Source organism: Melanotaenia boesemani, chromosome 6 (assembly GCF_017639745.1).
Source record: "Melanotaenia boesemani isolate fMelBoe1 chromosome 6, fMelBoe1.pri, whole genome shotgun sequence".
Lineage (NCBI taxonomy): Eukaryota > Metazoa > Chordata > Actinopteri > Atheriniformes > Melanotaeniidae > Melanotaenia > Melanotaenia boesemani.
The window spans coordinates 3,222,461-3,238,500 of record NC_055687.1 but is presented as its reverse complement, the minus strand read 5'-3'; the positions used below and the strand labels follow the sequence as shown (position 1 = coordinate 3,238,500).

Here is a 16,040-nt window from a genome sequence, read left to right as displayed (position 1 = left end):
AAGAGATTTTCTGCAGTTGTTGCAGTTGCTTTGCACAATTCTCCTGCTAGAGCCAACCATGGTAATAATGTTTTTCAGCAGCTCCTCTGTCGGAGCAAATGGAGTGAAAAACTTGCCACTTGTGACTGTTACTCTTGTCAGGCCTTCTGTATTCTCCAGCACAACCCAGCAGCCGTCTTTTTTATTTTTTCCTGGGTCAAAGGACTGGCTGGCTTGACCGCAGTTGGAATTTGTGGGTGACCACTGGATTTTACCACTTTTAGACCTCCAAGACGGTCTTCCGTGGCTTCTTCACCACCGTTTGTGGAGTCACTGGAGCTGGTGGACGCCTAGTCAGCCGCTGGAAGGTAGACCTCAACTTGGTGGAGTGAGTGTTGCTCTCGGTGATTTTATCTGAGATTCCACCGGTGTGCTCAGTCACATCTGTTTGGGACTGCATAATGTCCTGGGCCTCTGCTACCGTGTAACGTTTTTTCATGGTGTCAGGTAGGAAATTAAATGCTTTTCTCCAACTTGCTCTTATAAACTGTGCTGCAGATGCAGCTGTGTAAACAAAGATGAGGATTGTTTTCACTTCAACACATAACTTTGATGTGCTGCAAAGGGTCCTGTGTTTTGTTCATTTCAAAGCAGTGCAGGGGAATGCATTTAGATGTGCATTTTACATATTTTAAAATAAAAATGTGGTGCTGCTTGAACGTTCGGGAAAAAAATACACATGAAATATGTCAAAGTTGCCACTTGAAAGCTTCCTGCAATATTGTGCATTTTGTCACACTGTAATGCAATTCAATATACACATTTTTGTGCTTAGGGTCCAAATGGGGAGTAATTACAATAATGGTAAATCATCTGTACTTATATAGCGCTTTTATCCAAAGCGCTTTACATATACGTCACATTCACCCATTCACACACACACATTCACACACTGATGGCGGAAGCTGCCATGCAAGGCGTTAACCGTGACCAATCAGGAGCAAGTAGGGGTTCGGTGTCTTGCTCAGGGACACCTGAGCAAGACACCAGTACACACAAAATTTGAATTCAAAGAACGGTATTACACTGCATCAGTGAATTGATTGTCTTGACTTACTACAAAGAGCTCACTATAGACTATGTGCTAATGTAGTGAACGCATATGTTAAGCGTTTTGTTAAGAAAAAAAAAAAAGAATATTTCGAACAGAGATCTATGTGTTCTTTATTCTTTTTCATACAGGTTTGCTCGGCTGACTGGGGAGGATTTTAGGAGAGTAGAAGACTTCATCAACCTCATCAAAGTTCAACACTATGTGTCTTCAGAAAAAAGCTCCGTACGCGGACAGATACTACCATTTCTCCAAAAGAGGTACATCTGACTGTGGAAGAGGGAGACACAGTGTTCGTATCCAACCTGAACAATCAGGTTTGGGCAAACCTATCTGAGCGCCAACAGGTACGTGACTGAGGCAGGTAGCTGGAAAGAAAGAGATGAAGAATGGAAACTTCTTTAATCCAAAACAGTGTCGCAAAACGGAATTCTTCAGGGTCAGGAATAAAAAAGGAGGAAAAGGAGTAAGAGGGGAGAAAACTATGATGTGATTTTAGCTATAACACTCTACCAGTCAAACTAGCAGCGTTCCATTAATAAGTGTTATTGTACTGGAAGCTTTAATACAAACACAATTTTACTCCACACAACAAGCCCGTATGGAATAACAGATGCATTTTTTACAAGAGGAAATCATTATTTGAGAAAGAGTGGTACTCCAAGGGTATCTGGTCGGTGGATCATTTGATGGACTCAGTCGGGAATGTTTTAGATCCCAAAAGCTTTTGCGCTGTGTGTAGTGTTGGCTGTTCCAAAAACCATTTTGAATAAATTGTGAAACATGTCCCAATCTCGATTCGATCTCTTGTCAAGGAATAAAAGTTATATTCAAACACTTCTCCAGTTATGAGATCTCTACAGACTGAGGGAATTAAATTTTGCCAGGTTAAATGTAAAATACTGAGGATTCTTCTTTTTAAAGAATGTTTCCCGAAGCCAGTTGGGAATTATATTCTCAACGATTTTAATGAAGATCAAATTCTTAAAACCGGACCTAATTTTATTACATATCTCACCGGGTTATTTGACGAAGCTGGGTTAAGGAAAAGCCGGACTTCTACATATTCTACAGTCATTGTGTGGCTTATCTTGACAAGTCTATCTCATTAATTAGAGAGTTTCGTTTCATCGACGTGGCTTAGTTGAATGCCAGCTGAGTAACCATGGTAACTGATGCAGCAGAACTAGCCTGCTCGGGGGCAGGCGAACGTTCAAGCTTAGCTTAGCTGTGTCTCAAAGGTCTGATACAGGGCTCCCTAAAGCAGGGGTGTCAAACTCCGGTCCTCGAGGGCCGGTATCCTGCAGGTTTTCATCGTTTCCCTGATCTAACACACCGACTGAAATTGATGGGTTATGTGAAGAAGTTGACAAGAAGCTGTTAGATCCATTTGATTTTATTCAGGTGTGTTAGATCAGAGAAAAAATGAAAAACCTGCAGGACACCCGGCCCTCGAGGACCGGAGTTGGACACCCCTGCCCTAAAGAAAGTTCCACCTGGTAGAATGCTGCACTCCCGCCACCCATGCTGGTATAAATGACCTAGAACCAGTTAACACCCTTTTAAACTGTATTTTAGATATAAAGTCATGGATGGCAGAGAACTTCTTACAGGTCAACCAGGACAAGACTGAGGTTTTAATTATCGGTCCCTGAAGACAAGAGAGGGAGCATCTCATGCAAACTACAAGACTTTAAACTTTCTCAGTGTGTGAGGAAATCTGGGTGTTCTTTCGACTCTGAGCTGAACTTTATTCACACATTAGAAATGCTCACAAAGACAGGCTTTTATCATCTTAAAAACATCGCCAGAGTCCCGCACCGTTTCTCTCTCTTGCCAGCACGGAGGTGCTTGATGCATGCTTTTTATTTTTAGTAAATTAGATTACTGTAATGCCCTGCTTCTCTGGTCTTCCCAAAAAGAGTACTTCTAGCTTACAGTTACTCAAGAACTCAGCGGCACGAGTTCTGACGAGGACCAGCGGGTGGGACACACATTACACAGTTTTAAAATCGCTGCATTGGCTCCCCGTGCATTTCAGGATTGATTTTAAGGTTCTTTTACTTGTTTATAAAATGTCTTAATGGTCTTGGGCCTTCTTATTTATCTGACCTGCTTTTAGACTACAAACCCTCAGCGGACCCTGAGGTCCTCTGGTACTGGCCTTTTGGTCATTCCTAAGGCGAGGACCAAAAACACATGGCGAGGCCACGTTCCAATATTGTGGCCCTCGCCTGTGGAACGGCCTGCCAGGGGGCCTCGGGTCTGCAGAGACTGTAGATGCTTTTAAAAAGAGCTCAAGACACATCTTTTTAGCTTAGCTTTTAATTGAACTTCTTAAATCATTTAAGTTATTTGACTAACAATATCATTAGTTTATTTATTCAGTTATTTTAATTAATTTATTTATCTATTTTTGTCTATTTTTATCACTCATTGTATCTTGGTCTTAAATTGACTTTTCAATATATATTTAATTTTCTTTTATTGTTCTTATTACGTTGATTTATTTATGCTCTTTTAAGTATCTTATACTGTGTTTTATTTCAGCTTTTATCTTTTTTATCTTTTATCCTCTAGCTCCGGTGTTCCTCATGGGGATCCTCCACATCGTGGGCTGTCTCTCCGGCCTGCAGGGTTGTCGCTGCGGGGGTCGACCTGGACGGGATGGCTGAGGGCCCTGCATTGCAGTCCTGTGGCGGTTGTGGGGGCCCTCGCCTGACCCGATCTTGGCGGCTCCTGTGGCGATGGCCTCTGTGGTTGCTGGTGTGGTGCGCTCATGGTGTGGATGGGTTCCCCAAGGTACTGCTTCCTCACAGTGGTGTCAAGCCAATCGTCTTTTATCTGTCTTTTAGATCTCTCTCTCAACTTTGTTCTTAAACCGTTTTCAGTTAAAGAGACAGGAACTAGAAGGAATAACTTTTAATTCTATGAAAAGAAGAGTGGCATCATCTGTTGTGGCTGGTGTGTTGCGCGCTTGGGTGTGTGTGTGTGAATGTGTGTGATTTCAATGTAAGTAGATAGCTTTGCATTATTCTACTCTTAGATTTTTAATATATGTTTTTACACTGTAAAGCACTTTGTATTGCAATGACAATGTATGAAAAGGGGCTATACAAATAAAGTTTGAATTGAATTGAATTGAAAAAGTAAAAAAAGTAAATAAATAAAATAAAAAAAACCCTTATCGGACCTCCGGGATGGCGGCGAAGCAAGTGGCAGCATAATTCCCCACGCTCTCAGTGAGGTCCTATGTTTTCCCCGGTTTTGAAAAAGAATTTATCTATCTTCTTGTGTAAAATGTTATGGGGAAATACAAACTAAGGAAAACTAAGGCGACAGAAAATCAACTTGGCAACAAAAACGAAGAAATGGCGACGGGAGAAAACGGTGAAACGTCTACCGCAGCCGAAGCTAATGCACATACGGATGCTCTGCAAGCTAGCATCGTTACTATCCACGCGGAAATAAAAGCAGGACAAAAAGACTTGAAGAAAGACCTAAACGAGCTGTGTGAGACAATGAGACAAGATGTGAAGGAAGAAATCAGAAACTTGAAGGAAGAAGTTAGCCAGAAATTGAGTGTGATCGGGGACGGCCTGAAAAACACTGAAGTGAGGATGGATGATGTGGAGAAGAGAGTGGCAGAGATAGAGGAGTGGAACAGCGGTGCCAAGGAGGTGCTTCTACAAACTCTGCAGGATCAAGAACGCATTCAGTCCAAGCTGGTGGACCTGGAAACACACTCACGCAGAAATAACCTCAGAATCTTCGGGATCCCCGAGGGAGAAGAGGGACCTAACGCTTGTGAGTTTTTGGAGAAGCTCATTAAAACAGAACTGTCACTCCCCTGACATTGACCTCAATATACAACGCTGCCACAGATCTCTCGGACCAAAACCTCCACCGCAGGCCGCCCCGAGATCTATGATTGCCTGCTTCCTCGTTTACAAAACTAAACAACAAGTCCTAACTGCCGCATGGAAAAGAAAGAAATACATCTCAAAGGCAGAAAAATTTATTTTGATCATGACTACCCAGTGGAAATTTATAAACAAACGTAAGGAAAAACGCTCCTTTGAGGAAGGTACTAAAAGAAAAGGGACTCCGTTTTCACACACACCACCCCCCGAAACTTCGTGTTTTTCTACGAAGAAGGACCCACAACATACAACACCGCCAAGGAGGCGAGGGACGACATGCTGAGGAGGGGGATTCTGATGGCTGAATGTGTTGCCCCAGACACACCTGTCAACTTTATCCCAGATTGACGTAACAACAACACCCCGCAAAAGCCTCAAAGAGAACTCTGGGAGACTCGTGGATCCACTAAGCGACGGGACCGGGCTACGGATATCGAGAGAGCATGAGAAGAAAACTCCGGAGATTCCAACCACCCACTGTCGCACGGTGGTAACAAGGTCTAGAGCACACCCGTGAGTAGAGTTACCAGAGACAATTGCGAGCACATGCGCGGTGCGCACGGACTCATACAGACACTCAAAAGTTATGGTTAAATAAATCTAAGACACTCAGTATATGTATGTAAAATAGATAGATTGTCTCCCTTTGTTACATGCGGTTTGGATACAATCTTTGCCCTATTATGAACAATTTCTATGCAGTTGCAGGGAAAAATGGGCCCTTAGTTAATAATAATTTACACTATTTTAGGATCATTATCTGGGGGAAGGGACTAGCTCTTACCCATTATTTATGTGTTTGATAAGACACAATGAAGATGCTAGTGAGCATCTGGAGGGGCCCTTCAGGAGAAGGATTCCCCTCCGTTCAGAAGTTATTTTTACACTTCACTGTTGGAGGTCTTTTCTGTTGCTTGATTTTTGGTTTTGCACAGATGTTCCCAGTCTACATGTTCAGGCCTAGAGAGAAACCTAATGTATGTATGTATAGGATTCTAGGGATAAGATGGTGAAGGAAGAAGACAAAGTAATTACCCTAAATGTTAACGATCTACAAAATCCCATGAAAAGGAATAAACTACTTACTAAGATGAAAAGAGAAAAACATCATATCGTTTTCTGGCAGGAGGACACACTTAGACGATAAGGAACATGAGAAATTAAAAGCTTTGGGTTTTAAAAACACTTATTACTCATCTTATAGAAATGGAAAAACAAGGGGAGTTGCAATACTAATTTCAAATAGAGTAACATTTCAACTTGTTAAACAGATAACTGATAAAGAGGGTCGGTATATTTTAGTAACAGGATATATTGACCACAAGCTTGTGACCCTTTTCAATGTGTACAGACCACCAGATAATGATGTAGTGTTCATTAAGAAATTATTCAATATAATTACAGAAGAGAGTTCAGAAATCTTTATCAGTGGGGGGGACTGGAATATTCAGTTAAAGCCTGCCTAGACTCTACCAATACATCTAAAAGAATAAACCCAGAGACAACTACAGTCAAAAAACTTTTGTTTGAATCAGGTATGATGGACATCTGGAGGGAAGCTTCACCAAAAGAAAGAAAGTTACATTTTACTCTCATCCCCATAAGGTTTACCTCAAGGATAGATTATTTTTTTCATGTTTAACCGAGACAGACATAGAATTAAAGGATGTGAAATAGGGGGTAAAAGACATCTCAGACCATGCCGGAGTGTACCTCTCTCTCTATCTGGACACCGAAATCAAAAACACAACCTGGAGGCTTAATACAAGCCTGTTGAATGACCCGTTGTGTATAAAATACATTGAAAAGGAAATGGGTGTGTATCTGGAATACAATGATAACAATGAGGTGTCCCCAAGTACTCTATGGGATGCAGCGATAGGCAGTAATTAGGGGCAAATCATTGCTGGATCCCTCTACCACAAAAAAAAAGAAAAACTTCAGAAATTACAAGAACTAATAGGCAAACTTAAAAACCTAGAAACTAAACATCAGGAATCTGATGACCCTCATCTCTTATACCAGATACAAACAACTAAGCAAAGAATAAATGAGATATACACTGCTCACAAAAATTAAAGGAACACTTTAAAGAAACACATTAGATACATCAGATCTCAATATGAAGTTGGATATCTATACAAATAAACGACAGGGCAATGTCTTATGAACAAAAGGATGCCAAGTCTTTAATGGAAACTAAAAGTTTTCAGCCTACAGAGGGCTCATTGTGTAGACACCCTAAAATCAGAGTGAAATGAAGATGTGGCAGGCTAGTCCATTTTTTCAAAAAACTTAATTTCTGCCAACTCAAAATGCTTTTCAGTATCTTGTGTGGCCCCCACGAGCTTGTATGCATGCTTGACGTCGCGGCATGCTCCTAACTGAGACGACGGATGGTGTCTTGTGGCATTTCCTCCCAGATCTGTGTGAGGGCATCCCTGAGCTGTTGTACAGTCTGAGGAGCAACTTGGCGGCGCCTAATGGATCGAAACATAATGTCCCACACATGTTCTATTGGGTTTAAGTCAGGGGATCGTGAAGGCCATTCAATTGTTTCAATTCCTTCATCCTCCAGGTACTGCCTGCATACTCTTGCCACATGAGGCCGGGCATTGACGTGCATTAGGAGGAAACCAGGACCTACTGCACCAGCGTAGGGTCTGACAATGGGTTGAAGGATTTCATCTCGATACCTTATGGCAGTCAGAGAACCATTTCCTAGGCAGTAGAGGTCTGTGCGTCCCTCCATGGATATGCCTCCCCAGACTATCACTGACCCACCACCAAACCTGTCATGTTGAACGACGTTGCAGGCAGCATAACGTTCTCCTTGTCTTCTCCAGACTCTTTCACGTCTATCACAGGTGCTCAGGGTGAACCTGCTCTCGTCTGTGAAAAGTACAGGGCGCCAGTGGCGGACTTGCCAATTCTGGTGTTCTTCAGCAAATGCCAGTCGAGCTCCACGGTGCTGGGCAGTGAGCACAGGGCCCACTACAGGACGTCGGGCCCTCAGGCCATCTTCATGAAGTCTGTTCCTGATTGTTTGGGTAGAGACAATCACACCAGTGGCCCTCTGGAGGTCATTCTGTAGGGCACGAGCAGTGCTCAGCCTGTTCCGCCTTGCACAAAGGAGCAGGAATCGGTCTTGCTGATGGCTTGAGGACCTTCTACGGCCCTGTCCAGCTCTCCGAGAATAACCACCAGTCTCCTGAAATCTCGTCCATGTTCTGGAGATTGTGCTGGGAGACACATTAAACCGTCTTGCTGCAGCACGTGTGGATGTGCCTTCCTGGAGAAGTTGGACAACCTGTCCAACTTCTGTAGGGTTAAGGAATCGCCTCATACTGCCAGTAGAGATGATTACTCAAGCCAAAACCAGCACGAGTGAAAAATCAGCCAAAAAAGATCAAGAGGGAGAACCTTGAAATGACCTCCACATGTAAATGTCTCTAGAGAGATCATTGGTGGTGAACCTCTTGACCACATTCAGAGCAGCTGAGGGATTTTCTGGCAGTGTTACACTCCACGTCACTGTTTACACCTGCCCTATGTGCCCTGTCGTCATTCCATCTTCCATCACTTATCCTGATTGGGCCACAGATCCTCTGGTTCCTGTTTTATGGAGAGATGCTCCAAGTCCTGCTTGTCAAGACCAAATTTGCAGGGAACCCCTTCTTCTACCACCAACAGTTGTAGGCATCTGCAGATAACACTGAAAAACAAACAAAAAATTCTGTTCATTTCTTCATTTGACCATGTGTAGATCCATTGACAGAACATGGTGACCCTCATCTTTCCTTAGGTACTGTCTGACGCACATCTGGGATATAGCTTAACTCCTTAAAGATATCATAGGTTGTTTACGACTTTAGTCTACGCCAGTCTTCAGATTTATGTGCCCAAGCTCTGAGGCCTGAGGGGAGACAGGCTCTGCTTTGTCTCAGCCTTATCTGGTAAGGATGACCTCCAGTTGTCAACAGAAAGGTATAAAACCTTTTGTCTCTTCCTGGTCTTTTATTTCATCAATTTGTCTTCAATGGGATCTGTGTTGAAAGCTCAGTGGATCTGCATTCGACTACTCCGCCTAGGCTGCATTGTCTTCCTGCTTCAGGGTTCAGAAGACTGCTCTCAACTTGCAAGTAATTTTGTATTCAATACTTCTCTTGTAATAAACTTTATATACTTTCACTCATTCCAGACTCTTGGCAATGTTTCTACAACAAATTACAGGGCTCAGTGACATCTGATCTGTTGCACTCTCATGTGATGGCTGGAGTAGCACAGCACACTAAATAGTGGAGGGCAAAATGCAGTAAAAAGTGCTAAAAACAAAAGCTGTGTACAAAGCACAGATGGGTTGTGTTGTGGCAGAGAAAATCAGTGGTGTTCTGTCAGAGTTTCTGAAAAATAGTAGCAAATCACTGCAGATAATGCTGCCATTATAATATGGCTATTAAGCGCCTTGCAATTAGGGTAAACTGTGGCTGTGTTGCCCACACACTTAACCCTTATCGCACTCCTTTGAAAAAAAAATCCCCCTTTTTGCACCCTAACACACATAAATGTGCATGTAAAAAGCATATAAAATATTTCATATTTCTTTTTTACTTTTTATTCTTCAAACCCAGGATCAATTCTAATCATCCATATCAATGATTAATGAATTTTTAATGAATTTTCACTTTGCGGAAGTTAAAGATTAGCTTAGAAATTAATTTATACGCACTTATTAGTTTAGTGTCAATACTCCTGTTTTGTACCCTTCGCACAGAAATATGCGCATAATATCAAGTTATACTAAATAATAAATGAATTATTTATATGTCTATTTTTGTTTCTTTTTTTTTTTTAAAACCCTCATCAGACCTCCACACACTGTACCAAGAGTCTCCACCTACAGTCCATGTAACAAGTCAAGCCATTCATTATAATACCATGAAGGCTAACAGAAAATAGACCATAAACAATATCTAGGAATGAATTGAACAATAACAACAAACAATACCCAACATAACGCGAACCAGTTTAGGGGAGGCAGGAGCTCGCAAAACTGAAGTAATGTTCCTTGCAAAGAGGTTTTCTGCAGTTGTTGCAGTTGCTTTGCACAATTCTTCTGCTAGAGCCAACCACTGGTAATAATGTTTTTTCAGCAGTACCTCTCTGTCGGAGCAAGTGTGAGTGAAAAACTTGGCACTTGTGACTGTTACTCTTGTCAGGCCTTCTGTATTCTCCAGCACAACCCAGCAGCCGTCTTTTTATTTTTTCCTGGGCCGGAGCACAGCTGATCGGCCGGTGTACAAACTCACATGCAGTAAGATGTTTTTACGTCACAGGCTACCCACATTTTCAGGCCATACCTGGCTGGTTTCACTGGCATTGTACTGCATGAAAAACGCCGTGCCCTTTATATGGAACTAACCTGCTTATCCACGCAGAAGTCCTCATCCTGGTTGAAGATCACCTGTACTGGGAGGATCTCCAGTCGAGCGCCACAAAATAAGGTGGCAGCTGGTTGACCACGTGATACGCTAGAGGTGGCTAGCTTGACCGCCAGCTGGAATTGTGGGTGACCACTTTTAGACCTCCAAGACGGTCTTCCCGTGGCTTCTTCACCACCATTTGTGGAGCTCACTGGAGCTGGTGGATGACTAGTCAGCCATCGGAAGGTAGACCTCAACTGGTGGAGAGTGAGTGTTGCCTCTCGTGATTTTATCTGAGATTCCACGGTGTGCTCAGTTCACATCTGTTTGGACTGCATGATGTCCTGGGCCTCTGCTACCATGGTAACGGTTCTTTTCATGGTGTCAGGTAGGAAATTAAGTGCTTTTTTCCAACTTGCTCCTATAAACTGTGCTGCAGAAGCAGCTTTGTAAACACAAGACGAGGATTGTTTGGTTTTTCACGTCAAACACATAACTTGATGTGCTGCAAATGGTCCTGTGTTTTGTTCATTTCAAAGCAGTGCAGGGAATGGCATGTAGATGTGCATTTTAAATATTTTAAAATAAAAATATGAGAAAAAAATCACACATGAAATGGATAATATTGTAAAAGTTGCCACTTGAAAGCTTCCTGCGCTATTGTGCATTTTTGTCACACTGTCATGCAATTCAATATACACATTTTTTGTGCTTAGGGCCCAAATGGGGGTAGTAATTACGATAATGGTAAAGGGTTCTGTACTTATATAGCGCTTTTATTCAAAGCGCCTTTACATACCGTCACATTCCACCCATTCACACACTGATGGCGGAAGCTGCCATGCAAGGCGCTTGGGGTTGGTGTTTTGCTCAGGGACACCTCGACATGAGCTTGACGGGCCGCGGATCAAACTGCAACCTTTGGGTTACAAGACGACCACTCTACCTACTGAGCCATGTCGCCAATGTTACAACATATAAACAGCATGTTTACAATAGCCACATTTAAACATTGGAAAATTGATTTTATGTTATATACCAAATCTCTTAGTGGTGAAGAGTAAAGGTGCTATTAAACTGTATTCAATGTTTGAAAAATTCAACTTGATATGTTAATGATGCCCCTCACACCTTTCTCCCCCTTTTTATTACATTTTTCCACCTCTTCCTCTGTAGTGTTTTGTATATAAACTTTCTTTTCTAACTCAATCTAATGTTGTTGATTTGATTGGAAGGTGAATGTTCAAGTGCCCTGATTTTGTCATGTATCTTGTATATTTGCCAAAAGAAAAAAAAAACTTGCACAACAAGTACATTCATTGAACGCAACAAGAAGCGCAGTTTAATTACCACCAAGAATGTCGTATTTTTCCGTGTTTAATGCAGCTTCAAAAAAGCTGAAGTTAGCTCTCAATTCGCAAAACGTACAAAGGGCAATTCCACTGAATTTGAAGCAATCTAGACTATATTAGACAGCGCTTGATAAAAACTACAGCAGTTAGACCCTTCAAACTGAAATATCCTAAACAACATCTAGATCAGGGACCTCCAACTTCAGTCCTCGTGAGCTACTGTCCTGCAGGTTTGGGATTCTGCCTTGATGCAGCACACCTGACTCAAATCACTGGGTCATTAACAGGCTTGTGCAGAGATGTGTTGTAGTAGGAGACATTTGAAACCAGCAGGACAGTAGCTCACGAGGACCGGAGTTGGAGACCCCTGATTTAGATTAATTAAAACACGGTTGAGACTTCCGGTTATGGTGGCAAACTGAGCAGACGCGTGTTTCTCGTGCTCGGTTGCTTTTTAGCAAATCCTCAATAAATAGTCTAAAACAAAGTCAAAACAACGACTGGTCTGATAACATAAGAAGTAAAATACTTATAATATGCCGAAAAAGGCGGTTAAAGGAAAGAAGCCGGTGGAAAGTAATGAGGATATCGGCCTTGAGTTGGCTGACGAGGAGTCGTGCTCTCCGGGGAAAGCTCCCGATACTGCATCCGCAGACACCGAAACAAGATATGGACATGGAAAATCCTTCTACAAAGGACCTGATGCATGCCATTAAGTCATTTAAACATGATTTCGATACGAGGATGGATGGTGTGCTGACAGAAATAAGACACGTCCAAACAGATATTAAAAACTGCACTGGACGTATCATGGAAGCCGAAGTGCGAATTTCTACGGCGGAAGACGAAATACAATCCCTGAAAGAAGTCGTGGAAAACCTCGAAAACAAGGCAAAAAAGCTCGCTAATAAGGTTGAAGATTTGGAAGGAAGGAGCAGGCGTAACAATCTTCGTGTACTGGGTATACCCGAAAAAGAAGAAGGCACTGACACCTGCTCCTTTATGGAAAAATGGATAACGGACATTTTGAAGATAGCACCACTGGTTTTGGAGAGAGCTCACCGGCTAACAACGAGTCAGAGCTCTGATAAGTTCCCGAGAACCATTATCATCAAATGCTTGAACTATAAGGACAGAGAAAACATCCTGAGGCCAATTTACTAAGGTTAAAGCAACAATTTTACGAGACACCTGGTAGACTTCTTGCTTGGCGTCTTAAACAACAGGAATCAGTACGAGCAATTACTAATATTGAGGATGCAAAAGGTAATATTACAGTAGATCCATTGGAAATTAATAAAGCATTTAGAAATTTCTATAAAAATCTATATAGATCTGAATATAAAGCCACAACTGATACCCATGCTACATTTTTTGAGAATGTTAATATGCCACAAATACCTGAGGAATTAAGAGTTAATTTAGACATTCAACTCAATACAACTGAAATTTTACAGGCTATAAACTCATTAAAAAATGGTAAAACAGCGGGCCCCGATGGCCTCTCTATTGATCTATATAAATATTTCAAAGATAAATTGGTTAAACCCCTCCATGATATGTACATAGAATGCTAGAATAGTAATTGTCTTCCTACTTCAATGAGAGAAGCTTTGATCATTCTTTTACCTAAAACAGGGAAATCCAATACCAAGTGTGAGAATATGCGCCCTATAAGTTTAATAAATACAGACACTAAAATATTGAGTAAGATCTTGGCGAAAAGGTTGGAGGACGTGCTTCCAGGCATTGTGGGTGATGATCAAAATGGGTTCATTAAAGGTAGACAGGGATTCCACAACGTGAGACGTGTTTTAAATATTTTGCATAGCCAAAAAGAGGAAAAGGATACGGCTTTTCTATCACTAGATGCGGAGAAAGCCTTTGATAGGATAGAATGGACTTATCTTTTTGATGTTATGGAAAAATTTGGATTTGGAAACTCCTTTGTACGTTGGATTAGGCTATTACATTCAAATCCTGTGGCTGAGGTGCTAACTAATGAGGTAATCTCCGAACCATTTAATATTACAAGGGGCTGTCCTCAGGGCTCACCACTATCTCCACTTCTATTTATTTTGGCTATTGAACCACTAGCAATAGCTGTAAGATCTAGTAAACATATACAAGGGATCACATTGGGTAGCAAGGAACATAAAATAGCTTTATTCGCCGACGACGTAGTTCTATTTTTAAAACAGTTAAATACTTCTTTACCAGCACTGCTAAATTTGATTAATCAATTCGGTAATATCTCTGGATATAAAGTAAACACATCAAAGTCAGCGTTAATGTTGCTTAATAAAGAATGCTGTCAAGACACAACAAAACAGTTATCTAAATTTAACTTTAAGATATCACCCAGCTTTACATATCTGGGTATCAAGTTAGTACCCCAATTAGAAACCATAATTTCAACAAATTATGATGTTATAATGGAATCAACATCTAAAGATTTAGAAAGATGGCTATCATTACCAATTTCTTTGATAGGAAGGATAAATATTTTGAAGATGAACATATTACCTAAATTCCTGTACCTATTCCAAAACATTCCCTTGGCGCCACCTGCTGGATTATTTTCCAAGATTAACACATTATTTAGGAAATTTATTTGGAATAAGAAATGCCCTCGAGTCTGTCTTTCTTTACTTTATCTTCCATTTGATGCTGGGGGGTTAAAATGTCCCAACCTGTACTGGTATTATTTAGCCACACAGTTAAGAACAATCATGTTTTACTTTTCTTCTGGAAACAAACCATCATGGGTAGATATGGAGTCAAGCTTCTTTGTATTGCCATTAAATATACACATATACTCAGATAAGGTTAGGCAATTGAAAACAGTCACTACTCATCCTATTGCTCGTAATATGATTGTTGTATGGTATGAGGTAAAAGAATATATGAAGATAGCTGACTCTTTATCCCAGTTTAGTCCAATTTGGGGTAACGCATTATTTAAACCAGGCAAATTGGACCCAGGTTTTCAGTTGTGGTTTAAAAAAGGACTGTGTAAGGTTAGTGATATCTTTGAGGAGGAAACTTTGATTTCATTTGAACAAATATGTATTAAGTATGATGTCCCAATGAAGCATTTCTTTAAATATCTACAAACTAGGAGTTTTATTCTCTCTATGCAAAACCAATCAATAAAGTTACCGGCTCTTTCTTCCCTAGAGGAATTAATCACTAAGAAATGCAATAATAAGGGATTAATAGCAGTTTTTTACAACTGGCTGGCGTCTGGTTCTACTGAGTCAACGACCCATAAACTTGAATTATGGAAGATGGACATAACAGGGGATATTTCAGAAGATGAATGGAAACAAATCTGTGTTAACTCCCAGAAACAGTCAGGTAATGTTAGCTTAAAGCTACTTCAATACAGCTGGTTGATGCAAACATATCTGACTCCTGTCAAATTAAATAGATTTAACAAAAATATCCCGGATACATGCTTTAAATGCAGAGAGGCTCAGGGGACGTTTATGCATTGTGTCTGGGAGTGTAACAATATTAGAGATTTTTGGGTAGAAGTGATCAATATTATATAGGTAATTTTATCTTTAAATATCCCCTTAGATGCAAAAATGATTCTGTTACATCTATATCCAAATAATCTTAAATTAAAATACCAGCAGCGCAAATTCATAGATTTCGCAATATTACAAGCCAAAAGAATGACAGCTCTTAACTGGAAAAAGTCTGATGCACCTAGTATTGGAGCCTGGATTAATTCAATGGCGCAGTGCATGGCCTTGGAAAGAATAACATATTTTCTGAAAAACAAATTAGATGTCTATGAAGAAATTTGGAAACCTTTTACTAATTATATTAAGAAAATCTAATATTGGTCATTTTCTACAGGAGGTGTAGAGATTCTTTACTCTTCTTAATAGTATTATATAACTGGAGTGTGTAGTGTACAGCAATGCATATTTGATTAGAAGGTAACTGTAGATATGATATTGTAACTGATATACTCCTTTGCATTTTTTAGTTTGATGATCTTCGTATAATTTTTGAGTAATTAAGAGAGCGATATTGGGGCTTCCGGTTTGTTTAATGAGACGATAGACAGCTAAAACGAGGGCTCCCGGTCAAACAAGTTAAAAAACGAATAAAACCCTCCACAAATATTACTCGAAGACAGGCAAATATTCAACATGGATAAAACGCATAACACCAAGGCTAAAGAAAGGAGGGCGAAGTCTGAAATGCCAGGAAAGACGCAGACTGGCAACGAGGC

The 16,040-nt window shown here is 40.8% G+C and overlaps 1 protein-coding gene; it reads right to left on the bottom strand.

Moving 5' to 3' along the window:
- LOC121641648 (gastrula zinc finger protein XlCGF57.1-like) overlaps nucleotides 1–16,040 on the bottom strand; it is a 117,675-nt gene that overhangs the window by 18,010 nt on the left and 83,625 nt on the right.